Below are 7,455 nucleotides of genomic sequence, written 5' to 3'. Positions count from 1 at the left end.
GGCGCCCGAGCAGGGACCGTTCAGAATCTACTAGGAAACAACTGAAGTGAGAGACATTAACCGGACAGTGAGTAAATTCCCGAAACAGTGAGTAAAACCTCAGAACAGTGAGTAACTATTTCTTGAACGGAAAACTGTGAAAAATAAACTTGATCTGTGTTTTATTCCCTGCCACTCTGTATTGAAATGTTGTACTGTGAATTGAATTGGACTATATTTTGGAAATTCTCCTACTGTTGAACCCCATTGAAAATAATTTGTGATTATTCTTTTTGCCGATTATTGTATTGAGTTGTTAAAAACTGAACTGTTATTACGCCGTTATATCAGTGAAAATTATTTCCGATTTCTTATTATTTCTGATTTATTGAATTGAACTGTTTTGATTTCACATTGGAGGTGAGTGAATTTCCGGACTTTGAAGAATTGAAAATTTATTGTCGCAATTGGTAAAATTTGATAGGTGTGATTTACCTATCGGTTTAATAGTGAATCACCTATTACCCTGTTGATAACTTATCTACCAGTTTTCTATTTTCTTTTGACCTGTACTGTGTAATGAGATGGTGGTTTTTCAAACCTACCCCCTCATTTTAGAAGAATGTTTTAGTTTTCATTTTCAAGTAATTTCATTTTCGAATTAATTTTGGAGAAAAATATTTTCAATTTCCAATTCAGGATTCCGACATCGTTCGGAATTGTAAACATACCGCACCGTTTTTGTTCCGTTTTCATTTCCTAAAAACGATGTCGTACCGTATAAAACATCCTGAATTGGAAGATAACCGTGTTTTTTTTTTGGTCGCTAGCTAGATAAGTCGAAATTAAAACGTTTTCATCGACGGAAATTTACCGAATTTCGACTGTCGGGCACATCTGATTTCCGCACCTCCCTGTGGGTATAAAATCAGATGTTCCCCCGCAGGCCATTTCACTTACGATTGACTGACGATTAATTCACCTGCTGTTCACGTTTACGATTAATTAGTGCCGTCCGCCGTAAAAACTTGTTGGGAGATTTCTTTAGAGTTGCTTTTCTTTTTCTTGGTTTTGATTCAGAGTATTCAATTCAATTCAATTCATTAAACCAAAATTATTACAATAACATTAAAGAAATACTGTCATTTGAACCTATGTTTTGTGCCTGACAGTGACAGTGATTTTACCTAAAAAAAAAATATAGCTATAAAACTAATTCATATACATGAATCCATTTTATCATAACTATACCATCAGTTCTTACATCATGGACAGAGATGAATGCAGCATAGTACAACTTAAGAATTAAGGATAAAGCTTTTTATTTTTCTAACAAAATATTTGAGGTTACTTATGTGCTTTATCTTCTGGGGTAAGGCGTTGTACAATCGTAACCCTACATGTAGGGCATGTTTTTGGGAAATTGTTTTCTGTATCTTCGGTGTTTGTATTGGACTTTCGAATTGACCTCTGGTACTATAAGGATGTTCATACCTGACATAACTTTTGCGGTGTTTATAGATCATTAAAAGAGCATTTTTGTGTAATAGTTGATCAATTTTGTACACTTTAGCTTCCTCGAATAGAGAGTGGGAGGAGTAGAAACGATCCCTTTTTATAATTATCTTCAGAATGAATTTCTGAGTTGTTTTCAAACCTTCGAGATGAGTATCATAAGCTGCGCCCCAACCAACTATACCATATTCCAAAATTGACTGTACCAATGCGAAATAAATCGTAAATATAGTTCTCTGTGATAATATACTGACTAATAGTCTGAATTTCGGTAATGTACATCTAAGTAATTTTATGATATGTTTAATATGCTCATCCTATCGTAGTAGTCGGTCAATGTATACGCCCAAATATTTTATCCTATTAGTCTCTTCGATGAAATCCCGACAGTCACAATCATGTTCACAGTTCTTTCTCTTGTGTATTTTAATTGTTTTTATATTTGGATAAGTAGCCTCAGTCAACGTAAATGTGAGAAATTTCGTCTTCTTGATGTTCAAAGTTAACAAATGTCTTTCCATTTCCCCACAGATCACTGTCAATCCCTCCTCAGCTCTCTTGGTTACAGACTCCCACGTATCTCCCCTAAATATAAATGCAGTATCATCGGCATAGGCTACAACCCTGGTATCAGAATCAAATTTTAACTTTAGCATTTCATTAATATAGATATTGAAAAACAAGGGTCCCAAGACTGTACCCGGGGGACACCGTAGTTGACTGTTTTTGCATTACTTTTAGCATTATGAACTTTTACTATCTGACTTCGATCTTTAAGATATGTTAGCAAATGTTAATTTGACCCCCCTTAAAATATACTGATAATGTCCGACGACGAATGTCGAAGGAAGAATAAGAGTATAGAACCTATGCTCTGTGAAATCTGTGCTCCAATGTTACCTGCTCTCTCTTCTGCACAGGCCGAACACCCAATTACTTGAACTATCTTGTCGGGCGATACGCTTTGTACCTGACCCTTTGTTAGAGCACCTCCACGTGCTAGATAACCGACCGCCATCTTACTTTGTGAATAAAAAGTATCAACCACGTGTTTTACTTAATTCTAACATCAGAAGTGGGATTAAATTTCTTCTTTCGAGAAAAGAAATTGAGGATCCTATTTTGTGAGTGAAAATCATTTGTGTTTTGTGAGAATCTAAAAGAATAAGCCGAAATGGACCAGCAAAATCTCAACAAAGCTCCCGAAGAAAGTGAAGCCATTTCGGTAATGCGGATAATGGAGAACCAGGCCCAACTTCAAATGAAGATGATGGAGTTGCTAGCCAACATGTTTAGTTTAAGGAACGACACCGACCACGTGGTGACCGCATAATTATCGTTAGCCCAGTTTGACCCCGACGATACATCCTTTTCAACCAAGGAGTGGATTGAGGAAGTTGATCAAATTAAATTCGTAAACAGGTACGTCTGATACTGTTGCAGTATTAAAAGCTGGGCAAGCCTTGAAAGGCCGTGCAGCCAAAATTTATCAAAATTGGAAACCGATTGTTAGAAATTGGTCAACATTTTCTAGGAATTTAGAGATAGCGTTCCCTGAGAAAGGAACTCCGGCCACGAGGCTTAGAGCTAGCATGTTGATAAGTAGTGCAAATTTTAGTTCGTTAGTAGAGTATGCTCATGCCAAGTTGAATTCGATCAGGAAACTTTGTGAAAAGTTTCCGTGGGAAATAGTGTTGAGCTTGATAGCACATGATATCACTAATGTAGAAGTTAAGAATAGATTATTAGTGCAAGAACCTAAGAATGAAATGCAGCAGCTGAAATTGCCTTCTTCATAGGATTCCGACGCTCCATATTAGTCTCAGATAATAGTAGAAAACTAGAAAAATGAAGCAGCTACTGAAAACAGAATCAGACAAAACCTTTCATGGGAATTGTAGGAACTGTGGAAAATTAAGGCATAGAAAGTTAGATTATTGTAAAGAAACGTTGTTTTAATTCTAATCAAGAAAATTCCAGTCTTGAATGTAATTTCTGTGATAGAAAGGGACATACTGAAGATTTTTATTTTGTTAAGAAAAAGAGAGAAACAAGTTCAGTCAAACTTTAGTTACCCAGTGTTCGTAACAATCAATTAAGCACATTAGATTTGAATCTAGACTTGTCAGGATTGGACGAGCGATTAGTAAAGTATTGAATAAATCGAATATTGTCAAATAACAAAAATTTTCATGCATGTCGACTAACTTAGTCGGAACAAACCTAGTGAAAATAAGATACTGGCGCTTTGTTATGTTTCAGGAAAATCAAAACCAATTGCAAAAGTTTGATCTGTTTTGTACGTGAATTCTTATGAAGATTTACACAAGACAAGCGCTCTCAAGAATGTAAAATGTTCCCGTTGAGCAATCCAGGAGTATAGTATAACGCTGGCAGGTCTCGAACATCAGGTTAGGTTACCGATTGATGTTAATCAGAAAATTTCCATGAAGGTGACATCTATCGAATGAAGAAAAACTGAAGCCAACATTTATTGGACCTTTCGAAGTGCAAGCAGTCCTACCAAACGATCTATATGCCTTGAGAAGAGTAGGAGTCCAGAATAGAACCAATGAGATCTTGGCCTAAAAAAAGCAAATAGTGATGAGTGAGTGCTAGTTTCAATGATGCGCCATGATGAAGTGAAATATTCTCATGTCCATCAGATTTTATGTTCTATACTGTTCCTTATGAGATTCTTATTGTTATGTTATGATCCATTGTATTGTCTCATGTTCATTTTATGTTGAATGTTTTCCAAAGCACTTGAAATTCCATGATAAGTTTTCGGTACTTTAAATACGAAGATGTAAAATTGACAAGTAAGGCCCAGACGGGATGTCGCTAGTGAGGCTAACTCTGTGCAATTGAGAAGTAAGGTCCGGACGGGAGTCCCTAGTTGAGGCTAACCTCTGTGCAATTTCACAGTTGTGATATTGACAAGTAAGGCCTAGACGGGAGGTCGCTAGTGAGGCTAACTTCTGTGCAATTGACAAGTAAGGTCCGGACGGGAGTCCCTAGTAGAGGCTAACATCTGTGTAATTTTACAGTAGTGATATTGACAAGTAAGGCCCAGACGGGATGTCGCTAGTGAGGCTAACTCTGTGCAATTGAGAAGTAAGGTCCGGACGGGAGTCCCTAGTTGAGGCTAACCTCTGTGCAATTTCACAGTTGTGATATTGACAAGTAAGGCCTAGACGGGAGGTCGCTAGTGAGGCTAACTTCTGTGCAATTGACAAGTAAGGCCCGGACGGGAGTCCCTAGTAGAGGCTAACTTCTGTGCAATGTCACAAACCTAATTTAACAGTTTATATGTTGTAAATGACAATTTTATCAACTTTTTAAATTCCAAGTGTTTTGCTGACCTGATCTGTAAACAGTAAGCGGTGGTGGTTTTTTTCTCGCTTGGCTCTTTTTTCCACCTATAATAATGCCGCAGCGCGAGCCAGCGCATCAAACAGAGCCATGTACACAAAGATTCAACTGTTTTATGTTTACAAGCACCCTTTAACAATGTTGTTTGATATTAAGATATTGTTTATGCCTACCAAGTGAAACGAGGACGTTTCAGTGGTCAGTATGGCCGTGTTAGCAAATGTTAATTTGACCCCCCTTAAAATATACTGATAATGTCCGACGACGAATGTCGAAGGAAGAATAAGAGTATAGAACCTATGCTCTGTGAAATCTGTGCTCCAATGTTACCTGCTCTCTCTTCTGCACAGGCCGAACACCCAATTACTTGAACTATCTTGTCGGGCGATACGCTTTGTACCTGACCCTTTGTTAGAGCACCTCCACGTGCTAGATAACCGACCGCCATCTTACTTTGTGAATAAAAAGTATCAACCACGTGTTTTACTTAATTCTAACAGATATGATCTAATTAAGTCAGCAGGTTTACCTCTAACACCGTAGTGCTCAAATTTCTCAAGTAGAATATCGTGAGAGACCGTATCGAATGCTTTTTCCAAATCTACGAACATGACGATGACCTTCTTGTTTCTATCAATTGACTCATAAACTGTTTTTGTGACTTCAAAAATTGCATCACTGGTGCTTACTCCAGATATGAACCCGTATTGACCCGGTATACTTTGTTTTTATTTTTTTCTTTTCACGGTATTGGGTGATTTTGAAATTTGCAAATGCAAGTGGCCAAACCATAGGTAGGACGACACTCCGCCATTTTTTTTTCTATTTCGTATCATTGGAACTTCAGCCTCCCCTCATCCCTTCCTACAACTAGTTTAAGCTCCACTAGTACTGCAGAAGCACCCCGCTGGCGTGGATACTCAGGGGGCGCGGAAAGCACTTTGGAGTGGCGAGAAACTTCCTCCATCCCTTCCTACTCCTAGGTCAAGTTCCACTCCTACTGCAGAAGCACCCCGCTGGCGTGGATACTCAGGGGGCGCGGAAAGCACTTTGGAGTGGCGGAACACCTTCCTTCATCCCTTCCTACCCCGGGTTAAGTTCCACCCCTACTGCTAAAGCACCCCTCTGGCGTGGATACTCAGTGGGTGCGGAAGCACTTTGGAGTGGCGAAAAACCTTCCTTCATCCCTTCCTACCCCGGGTTAAGTTCCACCCTGACTGCTAAAGCAACCCGCTGGCGTGGATACTCAGGGGGTGCGGAAGCACTTTGGAGTGGCGAAAAACCTTCCTTCATCCCTTCCTACCCCGGGTTAAGTTCCACCCCGACTGCTAAAGCACCCCGCTGGCGTGGATACTCAGGGGGCGAAGAACGCACCTAGGGGTGAGCTGTCGTAAATCTGTGCCGTCTTTCATCCCCTAACCTGGCTGAAGTCCGATATCTGTCCGTTAAGTGTACGTCTCAGGTTCTGGCTGGCGAACTAGTCCGTATACTCCCGCATAACTGTTGAGATCGGATTCCGTTTCATTCCGTCCGTTTTGCCCTGTAAATTCACTGATTTCGAGTCTTTCACTGTACGAATTTTGTAATAGTGCCATTTGTGTTTCTTTTTTTTTTACGAGTCGACAAATAAAGGTTGTGTACGTTGATTTTGACTATAATTGGGCGTCGCTAACACCCCAGACACCAAGGAATCTTGTCTTCGGCTAGTAGCTACCAGGGTAGGTGTGCTATTCTCCCTTAAAGAATAGCTGGCGAGTGCACCGAGGAAAACCCGTTACAAAAATAGCGCCCGAGCAGGGACCGTTCAGAATCTACTAGGAAACAACTGAGGTGAGAGACAATAACCGGACAGTGAGTGAATTCCCGAAACAGTGAGTGAAACCTCAGAACAGTGAGTAACTATTTCTTGAACGGAAAACTGTGAAAAATAAACTTGAACTGTGTTTTATTCCCTGCCACTCTGTATTGAACTGTTATACTGTGATTGGAATTGGACTATATTTTGGAAATTTTCCTACTGTTGAACCCCGTTGAAAATAATTTGTGATTATTTTTTTTGCCGATTACTGTATTGAGTTGTTGAAAACTGAACTGTTATTACGCCGTTATATCAGTTAAAATTATTTCCGATTTCTTATTATTTCTGATTTATTGAATTGAACAGATTTTATTTCAGATTGAAGGTGAGTGAATTTCCGGACTTTGAAAAATTGAAAATTTATTGTCGCAATTGGTGAAATTTAATAGGTGTGATTTACCTATCGGTTCAATAGTGAATCACCTATTATCCTATTGATAACCTATCTACGTGTTTTCTATTTCCTCTCGACCTGTACCGTTGCAATTTACTGATTTATGGTGGTATTCGAATTTCAGGAAATTTTCCGGACTATACGAAGTGACTTGCGATTGTGTGCGGCATTTCTCGAATATTTTCGGACTTTAATGGGAAGAATTGAAATATTTTCGAGTAACGTTGGACTTCAATAATTTTTAAATTTTTTTTTTGTGATACATCGGGACTTAGATTGTTTTTGGTGTGCCGGGACTTAAACCTTTTTTCTTCTGATACACCGGCACTTACAC

General features: G+C 39.0%; 1 long non-coding RNA gene across 1 annotated transcript; it reads left to right on the top strand.

Moving 5' to 3' along the window:
* The first annotated feature begins 3,700 nt into the window (after positions 1 to 3,700).
* Positions 3,701 to 4,073, top strand: LOC123320601. Its single transcript, XR_006538780.1, has 2 exons — positions 3,701 to 3,891; positions 3,948 to 4,073. It is a non-coding gene; the product is annotated as an uncharacterized LOC123320601 (long non-coding RNA).
* The last annotated feature ends 3,382 nt before the right edge of the window (positions 4,074 to 7,455 follow it).

This window comes from Coccinella septempunctata, chromosome 9 (assembly GCF_907165205.1).
Source record: "Coccinella septempunctata chromosome 9, icCocSept1.1, whole genome shotgun sequence".
Taxonomy (NCBI): domain Eukaryota; kingdom Metazoa; phylum Arthropoda; class Insecta; order Coleoptera; family Coccinellidae; genus Coccinella; species Coccinella septempunctata.
This window is presented reverse-complemented; position numbering and strand designations above follow the sequence as displayed.